Genomic DNA, 22,545 nt, shown 5'->3' with positions numbered 1-22,545 from the left:
AAACCAGTGCCAAATTTTGTGCCTCGTATTTCTGATGAGCGCTCTCAGCTGCAGGAGAGATGCACTTGGGCGATGGTGGCACGCAGAAAGAACCCTCTGCCAGATAAACCCCCGGCTTTCTTTCTGCCTCTGCCCCAAAACCAAAATGCTCTCTTCCCAATACTCTCAACCTTTATCACCTGGCCCGGCTGAGTAACGGCCTGACTCAAATCACGGCCAAAACAATGGACACCTATGGCAAAATAAAAGCTACCCTAGGCAAACAAATTTGCCTTTTTTACTCACCAGCCCAGATGGGAACGAGGTGCTAGATTTGCCATCTTGAATCTACACCACTCCACTGAATGCGAAGCTATCCGTCGTGACCTGAAAAAGCTAGGATTTGAGACAAAATACATCAAAAGACTAACAAACTACAGAACTAAGAGGCCAATGAATGTCTTTTTAATTGAAATTAACAAACATAATGACAATAAACATGATGAAATACTTAAAATTAAGGTCCTAGGCAGCCAGGAGGTACGCGTCGAGAGGCAAAGGGGCCAAAGGGAGATTCCCCAATGCAAAACCATACAGCCAGGTACTGCTGCCTTCCCCCGCTCTTCTCCGTCTGTGCTGGCCAGCATAAATCCGACAAATGCGCCACTCCTGATGGCCAATCTCCAAAGTGTGGCAACTGCGGAGATGGCCATAGAGCCACCTATAGGGGCTGTGCATTTTATAAGGCTGAACTGTCAAAATTTGTCGTTGACCAGCGCCCAGAGCGGCAAGAAAGGCAAATGAATCATGAAAAGGAAAGAAAATTTGGGCATAAAGGAAAACTACCAAGTGGACGCTGCAGCAAAGAACGCTAGAACGAATGGAGTCCTTATCTCAGCAAGATGGCCTATAAATGACGCGATTAATAATTTATATAACAAAATTAAATCTGACTGGGAATATGAGTATAATGCATTTTGCTTCGAAAGAAACAAAGGATATTGTTTGTTATTTCCTTTTCTTTTGTCGGCTCCATGGTTCCATAAAAAAGAATCCTTCCATTCCTTGGAAATAAAACAATTAAACAGAATACTAAGCGGACATGCATTCGACAAACATACACTTTATAAAATGAATGTAAACAACAGTGATTTATGTGACACCTGCAATGTAAAAGAAGATATATCCCACTTATTATTAAAATGCACCAAATTTACGCTCATAAGAAACAAATTTCCAAACCTACTACGATACAATGACATTTATCAGTTTCTCGCTGAGGAGCCAATTAACAACTATAAATTATTAACATCATTCGCAAGATTAGCTAACATTGATTTATAAACTAAAAACATACTAACCAAAACAATAATATATCATCACAACTATATATTTTTATCATGAGTGATGAGCGATACCAAAAACAAAAAAAAAAAAAATCGATAACAACGTTTACAAATTGACAAAACATATATGTAATTGTAAAAGTTCTCTCTATTCTTTCAATTTTGTAACTCTCAATTACTACATTGGCGTTGGCGTTAACCCTTAAAGATCGGGGAGGCCAAATAAATCTTCCATTCAGCAAGAGCTGGGAAGTAACTTAATAAAAAAAAAAAAAAAATTTGGGCATGAGACAATGAATATGCAATCTAACGCTAACAAAAACTTACCTGAAGTCCACCAGCAACCGTCTGCACCACCTCGCCAGTTGTCCTGTCCAGATTTCCGCTCGTCTGATGCACAAGTACCTGAAAATAAAACAAATCGTAAAATAAAATCAACTAAAATCTACAATTGCTCACCTGAAAATACACTACAGCAAACAGCAGCTCCTTGTACAGCGTCGTATGCATCGTCTCATCTACGTCGTCCAGCATCTCGTCAAGCTAGTCCGTCTGCAGCTCGTCCATCTGAAAATATAATAAAATCATTATCTAAATCTCCAAAAAATCACAAAAACTCACCTGTTAATCCATGTCAGCCAGCAGCAGCACCGCCTGCGAGTCCTCGTGCAGCATCTTGGCAATCATCTGGTCCATCTCGTCCTCTGCTAGCGCCTGCACCTGGAAAAAAACACAAATTGTTAGAAAAATCACCTAAAATTCACACAAACTTACCTGCAAATCGTCTCCAGTCATCAGCAGCAGCAGCATCTGGTCCTCCTGGTCCTCACGCAGGAAGCCTACGTTGGAGTCGCTTGTAAGAGAGAAAAGAGTCTGGTAAGCATTCGATTGGAGAGACTTTTGCAGAATGATTTTATCCGTTTCCTCCTTTATAGCTTGTCTGTCCAAATCTGTGTTCGTCAGGTTTGGCGAGAAACGTTTCTCTAGATGGCTGGCAAAGGCTTCCATTTTGCTCTCAGGTGTCTTGGTCCATTGTATGGAGGCTGATGGGCCATCCTGGATTTTGAGCGGCCAGTTTGGAGTTGGTTGTCTCTTCAATTTGTTCGTGATTTTCCAAAGTTTTTGCAGCCGGTAGCGATCGTTTGAGTCAATAGCCTTTAACTGTTTATTCGTATGTCTTTCCTTGGCTTTAGCAATTTCTTTATTTAGGAGCTTTGTTGTTTGTTTAAGTATCTTTTTATTTTTAGTACAACGTGTGTTCATATAATCCAGTTTGTTTGTCTTTTTTATTTTCAGGAGTTTCATCATTTTTTTGTTAACAGGTACTATTCCTCCTATTTTGTATGCGTTTGCCAAGTTTCAAGCATGGATTCAAGTATTTTTGAGAAATATCCTGGTGCTTTTTTGTTGATTAAGCTATCAATCTCTTTTTTTAGTTCAGAGAGAGTGTTGGGCTTGACAAAAGGTGATTTGCTGGAGTCAAAGTTGGCAGAGGAGCTAGCGATGGAGTGGTGGGTTTTACATGCATACTCCATGAGAATTTTTTGGGCAAGGATGGCATTTGTTTCCTCGTTGATTTTGGCCCTGTCAAGGGAGCTATTTGTCAAGTTGGGAGAGAAACGCTTCTCTAACTGGTCAGTAAACAGCTCCATTTTTTCTTCAGGTGATCTTGTCCATGCATGCTTCTTGTCTACTCCGCTAGGGATCGTAAGAGGCCAGTTAGGAAGGGGCTGCCGTTTTAGTTTGTTGGTTAATTGCCACAGCTTGTGGAGTCTGTACCGATCAGAGGAGTCTATTTTACATAGTTTTTTATTTAAGTGTTTTTTAATAGGCTTATTTCTTTGTTTAGTATATTTGTAACCTTCCTATTCGGTTTCTCGTTGCGCGCCATGAATTTTATAAAATCGGTTCTCCTATCACAGCGACGATAAAGCTATCGATAACCAAAAAGAAGGCGGTAGGTGAATTGCATCAGATCGAGATCCTCTGGTTCCGTAGCTCTTGCGGGGTGGGGGGGTTGTTTGCTGAATCTCTACCTTTAATTATAAAATTTAATTTTATTAGGATCTCTACTGAAACTAACTTTAAATGAAAATAGAATGACTGACAGAAAATACTTACGAAAACCGCAAGGAATTCATGTTAATAAAAAAGGCGAAAGAAATGAAGGTGTATCCTTTTGTTCACAAGCTAGCGGTTACTGAGGTCAAGATGTAGATGGACCTTATCATTTCTATACTCTACCAACCATGAATCTTTATTGGCATTTGTAAAGATTCCCAAAAAAACTGATAGATATCAACTCATGTACCCATGTCACTAGGAAAATTAATTATAAAGCTTAAGCAATCATATTTAAATTCATTATAATTTCAGATAGAAGCATTTCTTGTTGTACACGATAAATTTTAAAGAAATATTTACAGACTAATTTTAAACAGCGGGTCTGGTATGACTCAACATTTTGAGATTCTGAACTTGCAGACTTGCAAAACAATGGAACTCAAAGTTAATTAAACTATTGAATAAGAGGGACTAAAACTAGCAGTATAAACGAGAGCTTACTAGTTATACATACATTATTAATTATTGTAGAAGATTATAGAATAAAAAAAATATAGAAGGAATATTAAAGGAATTCAGTTAACATTTTTTTTGTAATTATTCATCTTTTTCAAGTTTTCTTTTATCTTTTTTTTTTTTTTTGTTTTTAAATTCTTTAAAGTTATTTTAAATTTTCAAGTCGCACAAATTCACTCATTGCTTTTGATTGCTCTTCAAGTCAAACATTATTTACGGAAATCAATTTTTTCTTTTTAATTTAACTATCTGGTTGATCACAAAACGCTGAAACAGAAATTACATCAACAAGTCAGAGTATCAATTGACTACCATCCTCCATAGTTCGCAAAAACTTGGTTGAAAGTCGCCGAATGGATACTACTTAATACACTAGGCACTTACCCCATAGTTTACTCGCTGAAAGGCCTTCCATCGATGCACTGTGGGAGGGTGTTTATATGATGATTTCTCCTTCGCGCTTTATGACCACCATTAAACTCCGTTCACTCACTTTGCTTTTACATTTACTCTATTTTACGTTACTCTCGACTTGAATTATTTAATATAACCTTAACGAGACTTTAATTGATTCAATATTTGACTTATTTACATTCTCTTTCTTTTTTTTTTTTGTTTAACTTGATTAGGAATTAAAATTTAACAATAAGATCAGAAATGAAAATATCGGGACTTAAAGATTTCGTTCAAAACGAGGTTAATTTAACAAAAACATTTGTAGGAGCTTTCGAGGTGGTCACACGGAATGCGCTAAATAGGGCAACAGCAAGCAGTATCCAGAATTTGGCTAAAAGACAAACTTTGTCTGGGTCAGCAACGTCAGAAGGTTAGGTAGGCCACTGCCTTTAAAACCTTGCCATACAAAAATCCGGTTCACCGAAGGTTAGGACACCTTTCGGGAAAGGAGACACTTTGGCCGCACCGTAAGCCTTAACTTACAAACGTTGTGGCACTGCCGGTGTTTAGTTGGCGGTGTCTTTTCAATGTCCGAGTGCCAATTCCAGAAGGCAATGACAACCGAAACTTCGGATGCACGTGCTCCGTCACCAGAAATGGGTATTTGAAAACTCGCCGGTTTTCCAGAAAATAATCTTCCCAAGCGAAAGCTATCAGGAATATTGGCCAGAAAAAGTAAGGTTTCCAATCTAGGATATAGGGTAAGATGCAGATGGCGGCGGGGTAAGAATTCTAATTAACCTGGTATGTACCTGCTATGATTTATAACCAAAGATTTGGACTACAGCTTTTTTTTTTCCACACACTTTTCTCCTCAGAATTAAAAATGAAAATGAAGCCTAGCAAAAAAAATGAAGCGCGTTGCCACCTCAAGAAAAACGATAGATCATTTATCGCTATCCCCCTATTATGCGTTTATCGATCGAGCGATACCAATATTTTTATTTATTGATTGATCGCTATTGGCAAAGTGGCGCGTAAAGACGTTAAGTTTAAAAATTTGAAAGTTTAAACTAGCGCACGCTACACCACCCGATAATATGCAACGTTAGGCAGCATATTAGTGGGAATTAGTTCCGTATATCCTTGGCGTGAAATGTTCCTACTTCTCTACCTTGCATATTTTCTAACAAATAAAAGCAGTTTCCGAGCTTCTTTTTGATTCGACATTTTATGAATTTAGGGGCTAATTTAGCATTGAAGTTTTGAGAGAATTTGCTTAACGCGAAATTTCTGCGAAAAACTTCTTGGCCTTCTTTAAAAGAGACAGACTTACTGCGAAGATTATACTGTGCTACATTTCGATCATATGCTTTCTTATGTTTTCTCTTATATCCTGTCGCAAAAGGTTTAACTGGTCAGTCTGATTGAGCGGTGTTATGGGCTCTTGTAACAACTTTAATTCCTTTAAAAGTTTATAATCTGATCCATGAGTAACCATAAGTAATGTCCAGTCCGAACAAAGCTTTAAAGGATGAGCAACCTAAAGATTGATGCAACGAGGATCGCAATGCGCAAGATATACTCGTTAAATGTTGATCCCAAAGCGTTTGATCCTGATTTTTTAAATACGAACTGATCGCAGCTAACAGAGAACGATTAACACGCTCAGCTGCGTTGCTTTGCGGAGAATATAAAGCGGTATACTGATGTTTTATGCCTAGTTCAGTAAGAAAAGAATTGAACGAATTTGCCTTAAATTGAACACCATTATCACTAACGATGATTTCCGGTACTCCAAAACAATGAAATATCTGTTTTAACAAAAATTCTTGTATATCCTCCGTGCGAAACTTTTTCAGAGGTTGTAACCAATGATATTTACTGAAATGGTCAAGAACAATTAATAAACCGACAAATCCATTTTTGCTACGAGGGTAAGGACCAAGTAAATCGATATACAGACGTTGAAAAGGTCTACAAGTTGGAATATGCTGTCCCATAGGTGGTCTAAGCGTATAATTTGGTGCTTTGGACTCCTTACAAGTGTCAAATTGACGAATATGGTCCCGCACATCCTTTACCATACCAGGCCAAAAAAGAGTTCTACGTATCTTGTCAACAGTTTTCTGCATACCTGAATGTGAAGAGGTGTGGCTATCGTGAGCTTGTTTTAGAACATCAACTCTGAGTTTATCCGGCACCCATAGTTTCCAAGAAAGCTTCTCTTGATAAGAATCTCCGTTGGCATGTTCGGTTCGAATATACAAATGTTTATTTACAATTTTGATATCTGGGAATTTGTCTGGATTTTCAGTGATTTTCTTCTTCAGATACATATAACTATCGTCCAAAAATGCTTCAGAGTCCAGATCTATAATCGGACCCATTTCTATCGCCTCTATCGAAAGGTTGGGCAATCTTGATAACGCGTCAGGAATCAAGTGTTCTTTTCCTTTTCTATGCGACATATTAAACTTAAATTGTTGTAAGCGAAAAATCCATCGAGCTAATCTCCCAGAAACATTTTGTTGACGCATTAGCCACAATAAACTGGAGTGATCAGTAACTACTTCAAATTCTTGCAATTCCAAATAACACCTAAATTTTTCTATAGCCAGTATAACGGCTAAACATTCGCGTTCAGTAACACTATAATTGCGTTGTGCACGACTTAACTTTTTAGACATGAAAGCAATAGGCTTCTCTTCCTCTGCGTCTGATAATTGGACAAGTACAGCGCCAATACCATAATCGCTGGCATCACAATGTAAGAAAAATTTCTTATTAAAGTCCGGGTTTTGTAGAATAGGGGCAGAAGTTAATAGATCCTTCAACTTATTCATAGAAGCTTGAGCTTCCGGAGTCCAAACAAAATTTCTTTTTGTTGACAACAGTTCCGTTATAGGATAAGTGAGATCGGCAAAATTCGGTATAAAACGGCGATACCAACCGCAAACTCCAAGAAATCCTCTAGTTTGTTTCAAATTCCTAGGTGGTGGCCAATTTTTAATACATTCAATCTTTGACGGATCGGTGCAGATACCTTTACTGTCTATTACATATCCTAAATAACTAATGCTTGCGACACAAAACTGACTTTTCTCTATGTTAATGGACAGATTAGCTTTCCGAAATAGCTCCGCAATTCTTGCTAACACCGAAAGATGAGATGAGAAATCCTCTGAAATTATACACAGATCATCTAAATAGCAAAATACACAATGGCGAAGGTCAGCAGGGACTACTTCATCCATTAGACGACTCATAGTAGATGTGGCATTACAAAGGCCGAAAGGCATAACTGTGAATTGATTTAACGGTCTTCCTGGTACTGTAAATGCAGTAAGAGGTTTGGATGCTTCCGTTAATTCTATTTGCCAATACGCATCCTTTAAATCGATTTTGGAAATAATATTTGCCTTGGGTAATCTTGAAAAAATACTGTCAATGCTGGGCAAAGGATAAGCATCCTTAATTGTGACTGCATTTAACTTGCGAGCGTCTAAGCACAGTCGGACTTTATTGGGCTTTATCACTGGTCGAATAGGAGAGCTCCAGGCTCTAACAGCTGGTTCGATAACTCCTAGTTGAATCATACGATCAATTTGTGTGTATACTAATTTTTCAACCGCGGGACTAATAGCGTAAAAACGTTGTTTTACCGGTTTGGCTTCGCCAATCTCGATATGATGTTTTATTAAAGACGTACGTCCGAGACGATGACTTGCATTGGGAAACATTTGCTTGACGGCTTCAAGCTGTCTAATTTGGGAATACGTGAGAGAATAAGAACCAGGGTCAGTCTCTAACTTTTTTTCAGAACCAATCTCGATCGAACTAATTATAGACGGGGCAAGTTCGAAAATTCTCCAAAAATCATGACCTAATATTAATCTTTTCTTCAACGTAGGAATTACAAATAATTTCAACATTCTTTCCAGTCTACCGTACCGTACTATTACTTCTAACATACCAATCACATTTTGGCCGTTTCCGTCCGCTGTGCGCACTTGACCTTTAGTTTTTACAAATTGGGGGAAATGTGAAAAATCTGTGTGTGCTAAATCCGAGCCTATACAACTAATGCTGGCACCGGTATCCAATAAACCTAATTCTGTGAACGTAAGAAATGAGACTTCTGCATAGCTCCTATTATCGTTGTCGTTTTTAAAAATTGTTGCAACAAAAAGTTTCTTGGTTTGTCTTGCGTGATCATAATATTTCCTTAGTCTTAACGTGCGTTTAGACAAGGGTTGGTCAGATCTGAAAATTCTGTCTTTAACAGTAAGGTAATGTTGTAAACGCTCAGGATATGACAAAAATCTTAGTGGGAGTTTTTGAGACTTTCGTACGTTTACTTTGTGATTCACAATGTTGATACTTTGTTGAACGTTTTCCGAGTTTGATGTAACTATTGCGGGAGCATCTGACGTTGTCTGGATGCACCCTTCGGTCGGTTTTCCGCTAGCCTTTTTATACAATCTTGACATTGAGGCTTGTAAACATTGGCCTTGCCGCAACCGTAACAAAAAATTGTGCGTTCCTCTAGACAGTTTTGCCAGGTGTGACCGGCTTCGCGACAATTCCAACAAACGAACTTCCCTTGCACAGCGGCAACTTCATATTCCTCGTCTGGGTCTGGAACTATTTTATTATCTTCGGTTTCCCCTTCTTGAATTCCAAAAATTTGTCTGCGTCCATTCGCTTTGGTGTTAGAAATTACTTTTACTTGAGGGCTGAGCTCTTGTGTTAGATTTTCTTGCATCTGTACTAATCTACGAAGGTGACCTATTGATGCGATGGATTGATATAGTAACTTTTGTCGTATCTCTGGCAACAGGTTATTTTGTAAAATTTCCATCAGCTCCTCTTCCTCAAACTTTATACCGAACTTGTCAATCAAAGAAGCTACCTCATCGTAAAAACAAACAAAAGATTCTCCAGCTTTTTGCTTTCTAGCACGAATCATTTCTTTGCTCATAAAATCTGATCGATAGTCTTTATATTGCTGACGAATAGCTGAACAAAACTAGCTCCATACTATTCGAGGGACTTGCTTATGATATCTCCAATACCACTCGCGGGCTTTTCCTCCAAATAATATTTGAATATGTTTACACACCCCAATAAAATCACTATCAAGAGTTTCCTCCGTTAGGGCTTTTACTCTATAAATAAATTCTTCTACTCCTAGACCTTCCGTAGATCCGTCAAAACGTAAATTCCATTTCTGCATTACATTTGCAATTTTTGCATTTTGCACAGTTGTAGGGCAGGGCGAACTTATCAGAGATCGGGTTTGGACCGTGTCTAATGGGACTTCTCGCTGGCCTATATTCATAGGTAACGACGATACTACACGAGAAACTGTTTGTTCTATCATATTTTGTATGACCGTATAATCGATCTCTCGATTAGGACGAGTATTATTACCACGATTTGGTCTTGCTCTTCGCTGATTAGGCATGGTTCTAGGTAGTTACGGTTCTGGTTGATTACTACTGTGACTGGCATCTAAGCATGATGCTGGTGCTTCGCTAACTGATATAGCTGGTTCGTTGAGCTGTTCTGCTCTGTCTCTTGGGACTTGACTTAGCTGTTTTGTAAAATTACGAGTCCATGCTCGAGAAGTGCTGGGTGCCAATGACAAATGTTTTTCCTTCGCTTTTGGTGAACAGTTGCCTACTACGAGCTTTATACTAGACACATTTATCTCACTCTCACAAATTGGGCAATGCTTTTCCTTTTCTAGTAGAGCTTCCAAACAGGATTTATGAAAAATGTGTTTACAGGGAGTACAGAAACATGTTTGCGTGTTGTCCAAAACCAAGGAACAAATTTTCCATATGTCTTCTGCTGGAGTGTCCGTATTTGGGGGACTATGTTGAACTAGAGTCATTCTTTTTTTTTTTAAATTATCTTCCTAAGCGTGACATGACTGGGTACATGATTTGAAATCATAACTAGCTAAATGAACTTAAAGAATATTGGTAACTTTATTATTTTTGTTTTTGGGCTATTGCATCTACAAAATGGTTTCTTTTAGTCAGGCTCTGGCCTTTTGAATCTTCTGATCGGCAAGGCTATACTATCTGTATTACCAAGATCCAGACACCAGATTATTAAATCATCCGAGTCTTACAAAAAAACAATATGTTCGTGTTCTCTTCGATTTCTTTAGACGTTCAGCTGTCGTAACATGATCTTAAATCCAATCAGTACTAATATCGAAACATCCAATATACAATAATCTAAATTGCTAAGAAAAGTTTGAACGACTTTACTAAACGAGTGCTAAATTATCGAGAACCTTAACTAAACGAGCAATTTGTGATACAGGGTATTGAAATTCTTGTTTACATTCATTCTTGCTTTTAACTTTGCGGCTGAATATTCCTAACAGAAACATCGGCTTCGCCAAGCAGACTTAAACCGTGCAGGTTCATTTATCCGCGTAAGTTAAACCATAATATAGTCTAACAAAATCGACGGAAAATTTGAAACCTCATGTTTTGATCTTAAGACTTTCCTGATATACTTGAACTCAACACTTCATATCACTTAGGGTAGAACTACATAATTCTAAGGTGGTCTGTTGTCAAAATAACCACATGCTGTAACTTAAATAACTTCTTGTCTATATCTAATATTGTCAAGGAGTTGAGTATGCTTTTATCCTGCCCCACGTGTTAGGCGCCAAAAAATTTTATGTAACCTTCCTATTCGGTTTCTCGTTGCGCGCCATGAATTTTATAAAATCGGTTCTCCTATTACAGCGACGATAAAGCTATCGATAACCAAAAAGAAGGCGGTAGGTGAATTGCAGCAGATCGAGATCCTCTGGTTCCGTAGCTCTTGCGGGGTGGGGGGGTTGTTTGCTGAATCTCTACCTTTAATTATAAAATTTAATTTTATTAGGATCTCTACTGAAACTAACTTTAAATGAAAATAGAATGACTGACAGAAAATACTTACGAAAACCGCAAGGAATTCATGTTAATAAAAAAGGCGAAAGAAATGAAGGTGTATCCTTTTGTTCACAAGCTAGCGGTTACTGAGGTCAAGATGTAGATGGACCTTATCAGTTCTATACTCTCCCAACCATGAATCTTTATTGGCATTTGTAAAGATTCCCAAAAAAACTGATAGATATCAACTCATGTACCCATGTCACTAGGAAAATTAATTATAAAGCTTAAGCAATCATATTTAAATTCATTATAATTTCAGATAGAAGCATTTCTTGTTGTACACGATAAATTTTAAATAAATATTTACAGACTAATTTTAAACCGCGGGTCTGGTATGACTCAACATTTTGAGATTCTGAACTTGCAGACTTGCAAAACAATGGAACTCAAAGTTAATTAAACTATTGAATAAGAGGGACTAAAACTAGCAGTATAAACGAGAGCTTACTAGTTATACATTATTAATTATTGTAGAAGATTATAGAATAAAAAAATATAGAAGGAATATTAAAGAAATTCAGTTAACATTTTTTTTTGTAATTATTCATCTTTTTCAAGTTTTCTTTTATCTTTTTTTTTTTTTTTTGTTTTTAAATTCTTTAAAGTTATTTTAAATTTTCAAGTCGCACAAATTCACTCATTGCTTTTGATTGCTCTTCAAGTCAAACATTATTTACGGAAATCAATTTTTTCTTTTTAATTTAACTATCTGGTTGATCACAAAACGCTGAAACAGAAATTACATCAACAAGTCAGAGTATCAATTGACTACCATCCTCCATAGTTCGAAAAAACTTGGTTGAAAGTCGCCGAATGGATACTACTTAATACACTAGGCACTTACCCCATAGTTTACTCGCTGAAAGGCCTTCCATCGATCCACTGTGGGACGGTGTTTATATGATGATTTCTCCTTCGCGCTTTATGCCATTTTAACCATTAAACTCCGTTCACTCACTTTGCTTTTACATTTACTCTATTTTACGTTACTCTCGACTTGAATTATTTAATATAACCTTAACGAGACTTTAATTGATTCAATATTTGACTTATTTACATTCTCTTTCTTTTTTTTTTTGTTTAACTTGGTTAGGAATTAAAATTTAACAATAAGATCAGAAATGAAAATATCGGGACTTAAAGATTTCGTTCAAAACGAGGTTAATTTAACAAAAACATTTGTAGGAGCTTTCGAGGTGGTCACACGGAATGCGCTAAATAGGGCAACAGCAGGCAGTATCCAGAATTTGGCTAAAAGACAAACTTTGTCTGGGTCAGCAACGTCAGAAGGTTAGGTAGGCCACTACCTTTAAAACCTTGCCATACAAAAATCCGGTTCACCGAAGGTTAGGACACCCTTCGGGAAAGGAGACACTTTGGCCGCACCGTAAGCCTTAACTTACAAACGTTGTGGCACTGCCGGTGTTTAGTTGGCGGTGTCTTTTCAATGTCCGAGTGCCAATTCCAGAAGGCAACGACAACCGAAACTTCGGATGCACGTGCTCCGGCACCAGAAATGGGTATTTGAAAACTCGCCGGTTTTCCAGAAAATAATCTTCCCAAGCGAAAGCTATCAGGAATATTGGCCAGAAAAAGTAAGGTTTCCAATCTAGGATACAGGGTAAGATGGAGATGGCGGCGGGGTAAGAATTCTAATTAACCTACATACCTGCTATGATTTATAACCAAAGATTTGGACTACAGCTTTTTTTTTCCACACACTTTTCTCCTCAGAATTAAAAATGAAAATGAAGCCTAGCAAAAAAATTAAGCGCGTTGCCACCTCAAGAAAAACGATAGATCATTTATCGCTATCCCCCTATTATGCGTTTATCGATCGAGCGATACCAATATTTTTATTTATTGATTGATCGCTATTGGCAAAGTGGCGCGTAAAGACGTTAAGTTTAAAAATTTGAAAGTTTAAACTAGCGCACGCTACATATTTTAATGTTTTTTTACGTTCAAAGTTTCGTGAGAGGCATTATATCAATTTTTTTTTGGTGTATAAATAGGTGTTGCTGCTGTAGGCGATTAATTTACAGGTGAGTATTTTGTTGATTTTGTATATTTTTGTAACAATTTTTGCTTTCTTTCAGGTGCAGGCGCATTAGTTGGACCCAATGGGGCGGCTGCCAGACGAGATTTAGCACCAGAAAGTGTAGGAGGGGCTGCAATAGGTGCTGCTAAAGGCTGCAGCTGGCTTTCAGATAAGTTTATGGGTTTTTTAGAGCGATTCATTGTTGATATTTTTTGGGTTTCAGGTGTAGCCGCTGCCTGAGGACCAGGAGGACCAGATGCTGCTGCTGCTGATGACTGGAGACGATTTGCAGGTAAGTTTGTGTGAATTTTAGGTGATTTTTCTAACGATTTGTGTTTTTTTCCAGGTGCAGGCGCTAGCAGAGGACGCGATGGACCAGATGATTGCCAAGATGCTGCACGAGGACTCGCAGGCGGTGCTGCTGCTGGCTGACATGGATTAACAGGTGAGTTTTTGTGATTTTTTGGAGATTTAGATAATGATTTTATTATATTTTCAGATGGACGAGCTGCAGACGGACTAGCTTGACGAGATGCTGGACGACGTAGATGAGACGATGCATACGACGCTGTACAAGGAGCTGCTGTTTGCTGTAGTGTATTTTCAGGTGAGCAATTGTAGATTTTAGTTGATTTTATTTTACGATTTGTTTTATTTTCAGGTACTTGTGCATCAGACGAGCGGAAATCTGGACAGGACAACTGGCGAGGTGGTGCAGACGGTTGCTGGTGGACTTCAGGTAAGTTTTTGTTAGCGTTAGATTGCATATTCATTGTCTCATGCCCAAATTTTTTTTTTTTTTTTTATTAAGTTACTTCCCAGCTCTTGCTGAATGGAAGATTTATTTGGCCTCCCCGATCTTTAAGGGTTAACGCCAACGCCAATGTAGTAATTGAGAGTTACAAAATTGAAAGAATAGAGTGAACTTTTACAATTACATATATGTTTTGTCAATTTGTAAACGTTGTGTTTGTGGAGGGGCGGAAGGACCCGATATAGTCTCAAGTGGTTGGCGGGTGCCAATATCTTCAGGGTCTCGTACGTGAGTAGAATGATTAAAACGCGCGAAAAACTTCGTTTTAATTCTATGTTTGATTTATTTAATTCACAAGGTATACCGACACACACACGAAATGGTTCGGTTTGAAAAAGTGACAAATCGCAAAATAAAAGATAAAGGAGATGAACGGGTGTTCGGGTGAAAATCTCGATTCGGAATAATGGCGATGCCCATTGGAAAAAAACCAGTCACCTCTCCTGGTGTGACCGTAGATGCCGAGGATCAAAAAACCCTCCTCACTCTTCACTGCTCTTCGCCGCTCATTGCTGTTCACCCGGTGGCGTGAACACGTTGTTATCGATTTTTTTTTTTTTTTTTTTGGTATCGCTCATCACTAATGATAAAAATATATAGTTGTGATGATATATTATTGCTTTGGTTAGTATGTTTTTAGTTTATAAATCAATGTTAGCTAATCTTGCGAATGATGTTAATAATTTATAGTTGTTAATTGGCTCCTCAGCGAGAAACTGATAAATGTCATTGTATCGTAGTAGGTTTGGAAATTTGTTTCTTATGAGCGTAAATTGGTGCATTTTAATAATAAGTGGGATATATCTTCTTTTACATTGCAGGTGTCACATAAATCACTGTTGTTTACATTCATTTTATAAAGTGTATGTTTGTCGAATGCATGTCCGCTTAGTATTCTGTTTAATTGTTTTATTTCCAAGGAATGGAAGGATTCTTTTTTATGGAACCATGGAGCCGACGAAAGAAAAGGAAATAACAAACAATATCCTTTGTTTCTTTCGAAGCAAAATGCATTATACTCATATTCCCAGTCAGATTTAATTTTGTTATATAAATTATTAATCGCGTCATTTATAGGCCATCTTGCTGAGATAAGGACTCCATTCGTTCTAGCGTTCTTTGCTGCAGCGTCCACTTGGTAGTTTTCCTTTATGCCCAAATTTTCTTTCCTTTCATGATTCATTTGCCTTTCTTGCCGCTCTGGGCGCTGGTCAACGACAAATTTTGACAGTTCAGCCTTATAAAATGCACAGCCCCTATAGGTGGCTCTATGGCCATCTCCGCAGTTGCCACACTTTGGAGATTGGCCATCAGGAGAGGCGCATTTGTCGGATTTGTGCTGGCCAGCACAGACGGAGCAGAGCGGGGGAAGGCAGCAGTACCTGGCTGTATGGCCAAAGAGGAGGCAGTTTTTGCATTGGGGAATCTCCCTTCGGCCCCTTTGCCTCTCGACGCGTACCTCCTGGCTGCCTAGGACCTTAATTTTAAGTATTTCATCATGTTTATTGTCATTATGTTTGTTAATTTCAATTAAAAAGACATTCATTGGCCTCTTAGTTCTGTAGTTTGTTAGTCTTTTGATGTATTTTGTCTCAAATCCTAGCTTTTTCAGGTCACGACGGATAGCTTCGCATTCAGTGGAGTGGTGTAGATTCAAGATGGCAAATCTAGCACCTCGTTCCCATCTGGGCTGGTGAGTAAAAAAGGCAAATTTGTTTGCCTCTAGGGTAGCTTTTATTTTGCCATAGGTGTCCATTGTTTTGGCCGTGATTTGAGTCAGGCCGTTACTCAGCCGGGCCAGGTGATAAAGGGAGAGAGTATTGGGAAGAGAGCATTTTGGTTTTGGGGCAGAGGCAGAAAGAAAGCCGGGGGTTTATCTGGCAGAGGGTTCTTTCTGCGTGCCACCATCGCCCAAGTGCATCTCTCCTGCAGCTGAGAGCGCTCATCAGAAATACGAGGCACAAAATTTGGCACTGGTTTAGCCAAGATAGCCAGGTTCTGTGCTCTTTTGCTGGCGGTAAGTATAGGCGGGCAATTGGTGTTGGTTGGCTTAGTTAGAGGCTTTTTATTTTTGGCAGGCATAGGCATTGAAATTGTTAGTGACATTAGGCAGGGTAGCGTCGAGTAGATTTTAGGCTGTTTTACCAGCAGCTCTGGCATTAGGGGGGAGGGGCATACAGAAACATAGGCGGTGTTTAGGTCAGGCATCGACAAGCATGTTGTTGACTACTACATGGGCAGGGGAGTCTGGCTCCATGTATAGTTGCCTTCTGGTTTTTAGATTTGTGTTTTTGTTGGCTGTAGTGTTGGTATTGTTCCAATTAGAAATTTTTCGGTCCAATGGGGACGCGAAATCATTAGTATGGTCAGTGGGCATTGGCATTTTGTTTGTGTGTGTATGTGTGTGAGAGACAGTAGCTGTAGTTGTAGTTGTGTGTACTTGCTGGTTTCTTTGCCGCAGATTTGGCTTGTCATGGCAAGTGGGCGCAGCCACGTTGTCTTCGCTCTCTCGTTTTTGCTCTTTCCTCTCCCTTAGGATGCTGAGTCACCACTTGTTGCGCCTGTTGTTGGTGTTGGGGTAGGTTAGGGCTCAGGGCCCAGCTGCTGTTGTTGTTGGGATCGCTTAGACTGCAGACAGAGAGTCTGATTGACTTGTAGTTGTTGTTGCTGTTTTTTCCCTTGTCGTTTTAGTTTTATTAGCGGTTCTTTTTGATGATTAGCACTTTTACATGTAGTTTTAGTTTGTTTTATGTATTATTTTGGGCTATTGATGTTAACTTTTAGGAATTTATATTGGTTTTTATTAGCATGCAGATATTTTTAGTTAAATTATTTTAGCTTTTAGTCACTTTTAATTATTTATAGAATTTGTTAATTAATTATTTATTGGCTTTTAGACATTTTATTTTATTAATTTTAGCTGCTAGTCATTTTATTTATTTTAGGCTTTTTAGTTAATTATTTGTTGATTTTAGCACATTTTTAAGTTTTTAATTTTTAAGATTTAAGATTTTTTTTTTTTTTAAGATAAGGCGTTTGATCCGCCTGGCCTCAGTCTTTCGATTGAGGCCGCTTTATTTTCTATCCTTTCATCTACAGGAGACATACAACAGTAAATTTAAAAAATAGGGCCGTTACAGCAGCAGGGGAGGGACAATATAAAATAACTTATAAACTAACTTAATTACTAACAATGAATGTATAATAATAAAATAGACAATGACATTTAGAATTTATTGTTTTTTTTAGAGATAATTATGGCGTAAGTAGTTTTAAGTATTTAGCATAAGTAAGTATTAGTTATTAGCAATAAGAATTTTAATGGGCTTAATAGGGGGAATTAGGCGAGTGCAGAGGGCACTAATAGAAGTAAGTAGAGAAGTGCATAGGGCGCTAGAGCGAGAATGTAGGGAGACTGGCATTTTTTTGAGGTATTTTTAGAGCAACACTGGAGTGAGTGCTCATTATTGCGTGTGCGCTCACTGTTGCTGCTCAATACTTATTCGATAAAAAACTAAAGAGAAAAAGTTTATTACGCAAAAAACCCAAAAAAAAAAACATAAAACCGACAAAACAAAAAGTTCAAATAAAACAAAACAAAGGATAATTTGTGTGACGTTAAAATCAACCCATATAAAACATAAGGAAATATAAATTAGACGTTTGCAAAGATGGGTCGCAAAATTACAGTGGCTGTGTCCACATTGAATCAATGGGCATTGGATTTTGAAGGGAATCTGGCAAGAATATTGCAATCAATATTGGAAGCTAAAGATATGGGAGCCAGCTATCGCACTGGGCCCGAATTGGAAGTGTGTGGCTATAGCTGTGAAGATCATTTTCGTGAGCCGGATACATTTCTACATTCTTGGGAGACGCTTTTGGAAATTATGATGTCGCCCATTTGCGAGAATATGCTGGTCGATGTCGGCATGCCTGTGATGCATCGCAATGTGGCCTACAATTGCCGTGTTGCCTTCTTCAATCGCCAATTATTGCTGATTCGCCCCAAAATGGCCTTGTGTGTTGATGGTAATTATCGTGAATCTCGCTGGTTTACCGCCTGGACGAAATCGTTGCAAACGGAGGAATATCTCTTGCCACGGCTGATATCGGAACATACAGGCCAGCGGACAGTGCCCTTTGGAGATGCTGTCATTGCCACCCGGGATAGAAGTCTGGGCTATGAGATTTGTGGAATGTGCGTAGCAAGCATATCGAGATGTCGCTAGCCGGCGTCGAGTTGATAGTGAATGGCTCGGGCAGCTATATGGAATTGCGTAAAGCTCACATTACCACCGATTTGATAAGAAATGCCAGTTTTAAAGCTGGCGGTGCTTATCTTTTTAGTAATCTACGCGGTTGTGATGGCCAGCGAGTGTATTTCAATGGCTGCTCGGCAATCGCCTTGAATGGCGATATCCTGGCTCGTGGCCAGCAATTTGCTCTGCAGGATGTGGAGGTAACACTGGCGACTATTGATTTGGAGGAGATTCGGGCATATCGTGTCAGTCAGCGTTCACGTTGCTCGGCTGCCGCTGGAGCGGCTAGTTATCCGCGAATTCATTGCGATTTTGAAATGTCCACGCACAGTGATATATTTAAGACATCGACGCCGACTGAATTTTCCAAACCATACGCCCGAGGAGGAAATCGCCTTGGGCCCGGCATGCTGGCTTTGGGATTACCTACGTCGCTCTGGACAGGGTGGTGTGGCGTCGACTCGAGCAGCTTGGCCACAATTGTCCATTCGATGTGTCGTCAAATTGGTTTTGCAGAATATTCAATCGAGAATTCGCGTGGTTCTGGCCTATATTTTTGCTCAGCTCATGCTTTGGGTGAGAAATCGTCCTGGCGGTCTGCTTGTTCTTGGCTCGGCCAATGTGGATGAGTCATTGAGGGTTATTTAACCAAATACGATTGCTCATCGGCCGATATAAATCCCATTGGTGGCATTAGCAAGACTGATTTGCGGCGTTTTCTAATCTATGCCAAGGATAAATATAATCTTCCAGTGTTGGAGTCGATATAGATGCTCCGCCTACAGCCGAATCGGAACCACTTCAGGAGATCGGCGAGTTACTGCAAACCGATGAACAGGACATGGGCATGACCTATGCTGAGCTGAGCCAATATGGACGATTGCGTAAGCAATCATTCTGCGGTCCATACAGCATGTTCTGTCATCTGGTGGCCACTTGGAAGAGTGATCTAAGCCCCAAGGAGGTGGCCGATAAGGTAAAACATTTCTTCCGTTGCTATGCCATCAATCGGCACAAAATGACAGTGCTAACGCCATCGGTGCATGCCGAATCCTATAGCCCCGACGATAATCGTTTCGATTCGTAGCGCGCCAACTGGAGTTGGCAATTCAAGGCCATTGACGATGAGGTAATGAATTTGCAACCCATCTATACTCCATCGTCCCTGCCCAGTCATCTGCGGCCAAGCAGCGATGATCTAATGCTGTCAAGTACCCAGAGAACGGGCTCACAATTGGACGATGGTGTCTTAGTCCAAAAAGCCCTTCTTTAACTACAATAAATAATGAATTAATGTCTGGAGACAATCCTCTAAGTAAAAAGATTTGAAAAATAGATAAAGGACTTACCGAAATTAGTATCTCATTTGAACTCTTTTCCACACCACCTTGAGGTAGAGTTCATGGCGCGTATTTTTATAGTGGTTTCCCCAGTAGGCCTACTCCACATATTCCACGCAAGGCGGATTTAATAGCTCTTCATTTTTTAAAGTGGTGTCCACTATAAGGCAACTCCACTAGTATAGATCTCTTTATTTAAGTGGTTTCCACTATTAGGCAACACCACTAGTATAGTTCTTTGTTTTTTTACCGTGGCTACCACTATAAGACATGTCCACTCACATAAGTTGGTATAGTTCTTTGTTTTTTTACCGTGGCTACCACTATAAGACATGTCCACTCACATAAGTTGGTATAGTTCTTTGTTTTTTTACCGTGGCTACCACTATAAGACATGTCCACTCACTAAAATTGTAAAGTAAGGATGTTGTGTTGGATGTTTCCCCAAAGGGATCCAAAAAGGTGAATTCTAATTTATCTTTATTCAGAAATAAAGCATAGAAGTGATTCTCATAACAATGAGGAATTATTATTATTTCGAACGATGATTTTAATGCATTTTCAATAATAGTCTGATTTGAAAATGCAGCACTTCCCAATTGACATGGAATATTGATGATGCTGCTATTGTTTTGATCAAAAATGATCGCAGTCATAGCAGCATCAACAATGAAGTTGGATAACCAATCATTACCCAACAACGTCACCAAATCTTGTAACTCTATATTATATAAGAATCCCTGAGTATTGGCACCCTTAATGAGCACCGTGCAGATGCTCAAAGAGACTTTTGCATTGCAAAATGTAATACCTTACATCTTTTGCAATGCAACTGTTCAGATTCGAATGGCTAAGCAGCCTTTGCTTATAGCCTACCTCGAGGGTTTTTGTTTTTCCCCCTCACTTGGTCCTGTAAATTGACCTTTAAACAGACCACATTTAATTTTTTTTTTACCTTTTTTACTCCAGCTTTCCCTGTAAGTTGAAAGCTTCTTATTTGACATTTCGTCTAAACAGGCTTAGAAACTGCTGCCCGTTTTTTGGGCTTACCCTTAATGAGCGACCCATGTATAATGGAAGGTTACATGATTTCTGGGCTAGCAAGTTCTACTTGCTTAGCCAAAGAATTGGAAACTGTATCCATTTGTCTGACAAATCTGGACATCTTTAGACCTCGCCTTTCTTTGACAATAGAATGCTTCAAAGTTTTAAAAAACGATTCGACTGGACCATTGCTAGGCCTTTTATTAGAACTATCAATAAAAATCCCTATTAAATTGGTCCAGAAGGGGGCAAACACCACATATTTCCCTAAATCAACATCTGCCATTTTAGGACTATAATAAATATTTGGTTTACTTGATTCGGTAAGTCCGAAATCAAATCTTAGATTTCACTAACAAAGTTAGTGAAAAGTTTCTTAAAACTGCTCTTGCTAGCTATAGTCTTCGGACTATCCCAACCGTTATTGGTAGAGATTTTGGCAAAATCTGCGCTTTCATTGTCTCCCAAGCCAAAACAAACAGGGCCATCATTTTTGAAATATGAAATGGCATTGAGCACCACATCATTTTCAAATGGGGAAAAAAGAATGATTACCAAATATTGAACCATTCTTCAAAGTCTTTTATGTGGGTTATGTTGTAACCAACCCCCAGAGCATTTCTCATGAAAGCTCGAAAACTTATACTTTCTAGACCAATTGTTCGGTCTATATCATTACACATTATCTTAGCGTAATGACTTGTACAGAATTGTACAACTACTGCTGGAAATGAATTGCTTTTTTCATATAAATACTGAAAGCACATTTCATTGTAGTCTATAATACTACAACAGCAGAATTCTTTTAAAATAGCTACAATAATTGCAAAGCTTACATCAGTAATAAAGCGTTTGCATAAAGGTAACTTAAGTTATTTTTTTTACATGACATATTCAGTTCGCATAAAAAGCGACCAATGTCATGGGCTGTGTGATTGGAGAGAATCGCATTTGCAACAGGATATGTCACTTGCATATCTGGTAAATGTGCAGCCATAGTATAAAAAAATATTCTTTTCGTAGCTATGGGAATCGGCTTTACAATGCAACCAGTTGCATCAATATGCAATGTATTTATATTTAAATTGTCTTGGAATAGACGGATGTGGTCTATGTTCCTTCCACAGAAACAATTGTAATTTTGTTGACAAAAATTGTATGTAATGGTTGGCCATTGCATAGCATTTCGTACACATCCTTAAATGCGTCTTTGTCAAAGTCGTTTCGAGCATTTTCCTCTGCTCGCATGTTCCTATAATAGGATAAGTGCTTATTAAGCAATTGGTCATTCCCAACTAACTTTCTTTCCTTATTAGCATTTAGAGCCAAATGATTTTTGAACTCAAAAGCTGTGCGAGTGGTTAATTCTTTATTTTCAAGAAAATTAATTCCTCTGCACTGGAAAGTTTTTTTAAAGTTTATTGAATGGCTTATGCCAATGCTACTAGAGTAGACTTTAACATTGCCATCAAAATTTCCAACAAACTTTAGTTTGTTGCACGATGGATCCTTGCAATAGGCATATGCAACGAAGCCATCCAAATTAATTCGAACCGAATTAAAATTGACACTGCAAGCATTGTTCGTTAAACAATAATGCTCTCGAACAATGTGTCCAATACTTTTTTTCTTCGAAAATTGTGAGCAGCAGACTTCAAAAAGTTCTTTAAACTGCTGCACTTTTATATCACAATTTCGAATATCCAATTTTAGGTGAAACTTTCGATTTTTCGACCATTTTGACGTCGATATTTAGGCTGGTGTTTCCA

General features: G+C 38.6%; 2 long non-coding RNA genes and 1 pseudogene across 4 annotated transcripts; 2 read left to right on the top strand and 1 right to left on the bottom strand.

Moving 5' to 3' along the window:
• Positions 1-422: 422 nt before the first annotated feature.
• LOC124461512 lies at positions 423-1,328 on the bottom strand. Of its 3 annotated transcripts, XR_006955111.1 has the most exons (3): positions 1,197-1,212; positions 1,101-1,142; positions 423-1,043 (listed from the first exon to the last, which is right to left on the bottom strand). It is a non-coding gene; the product is annotated as an uncharacterized LOC124461512 (long non-coding RNA). The 3 variants fall into 3 exon arrangements; XR_006955109.1 differs by lacking the exon at positions 1,197-1,212 and adding an exon at positions 1,222-1,328 and having other exon boundaries at positions 423-1,142; XR_006955110.1 differs by having other exon boundaries at positions 423-1,142.
• A 707-nt stretch (positions 1,329-2,035) lies between these two features.
• Positions 2,036-3,137, top strand: LOC124461513. Its single transcript, XR_006955112.1, has 3 exons — positions 2,036-2,201; positions 2,261-2,700; positions 2,762-3,137. It is a non-coding gene; the product is annotated as an uncharacterized LOC124461513 (long non-coding RNA).
• A 14,664-nt stretch (positions 3,138-17,801) lies between these two features.
• Positions 17,802-19,688, top strand: LOC6637746 (annotated as a pseudogene).
• Positions 19,689-22,545: the final 2,857 nt, after the last annotated feature.

This window comes from Drosophila willistoni, unplaced genomic scaffold (genome assembly GCF_018902025.1).
Source record: "Drosophila willistoni isolate 14030-0811.24 unplaced genomic scaffold, UCI_dwil_1.1 Seg513, whole genome shotgun sequence".
NCBI classification, from domain to species: domain Eukaryota; kingdom Metazoa; phylum Arthropoda; class Insecta; order Diptera; family Drosophilidae; genus Drosophila; species Drosophila willistoni.
The sequence above is the reverse complement of the archived record's forward strand: the minus strand, read 5'-3'. Positions and strand labels throughout refer to the sequence as shown.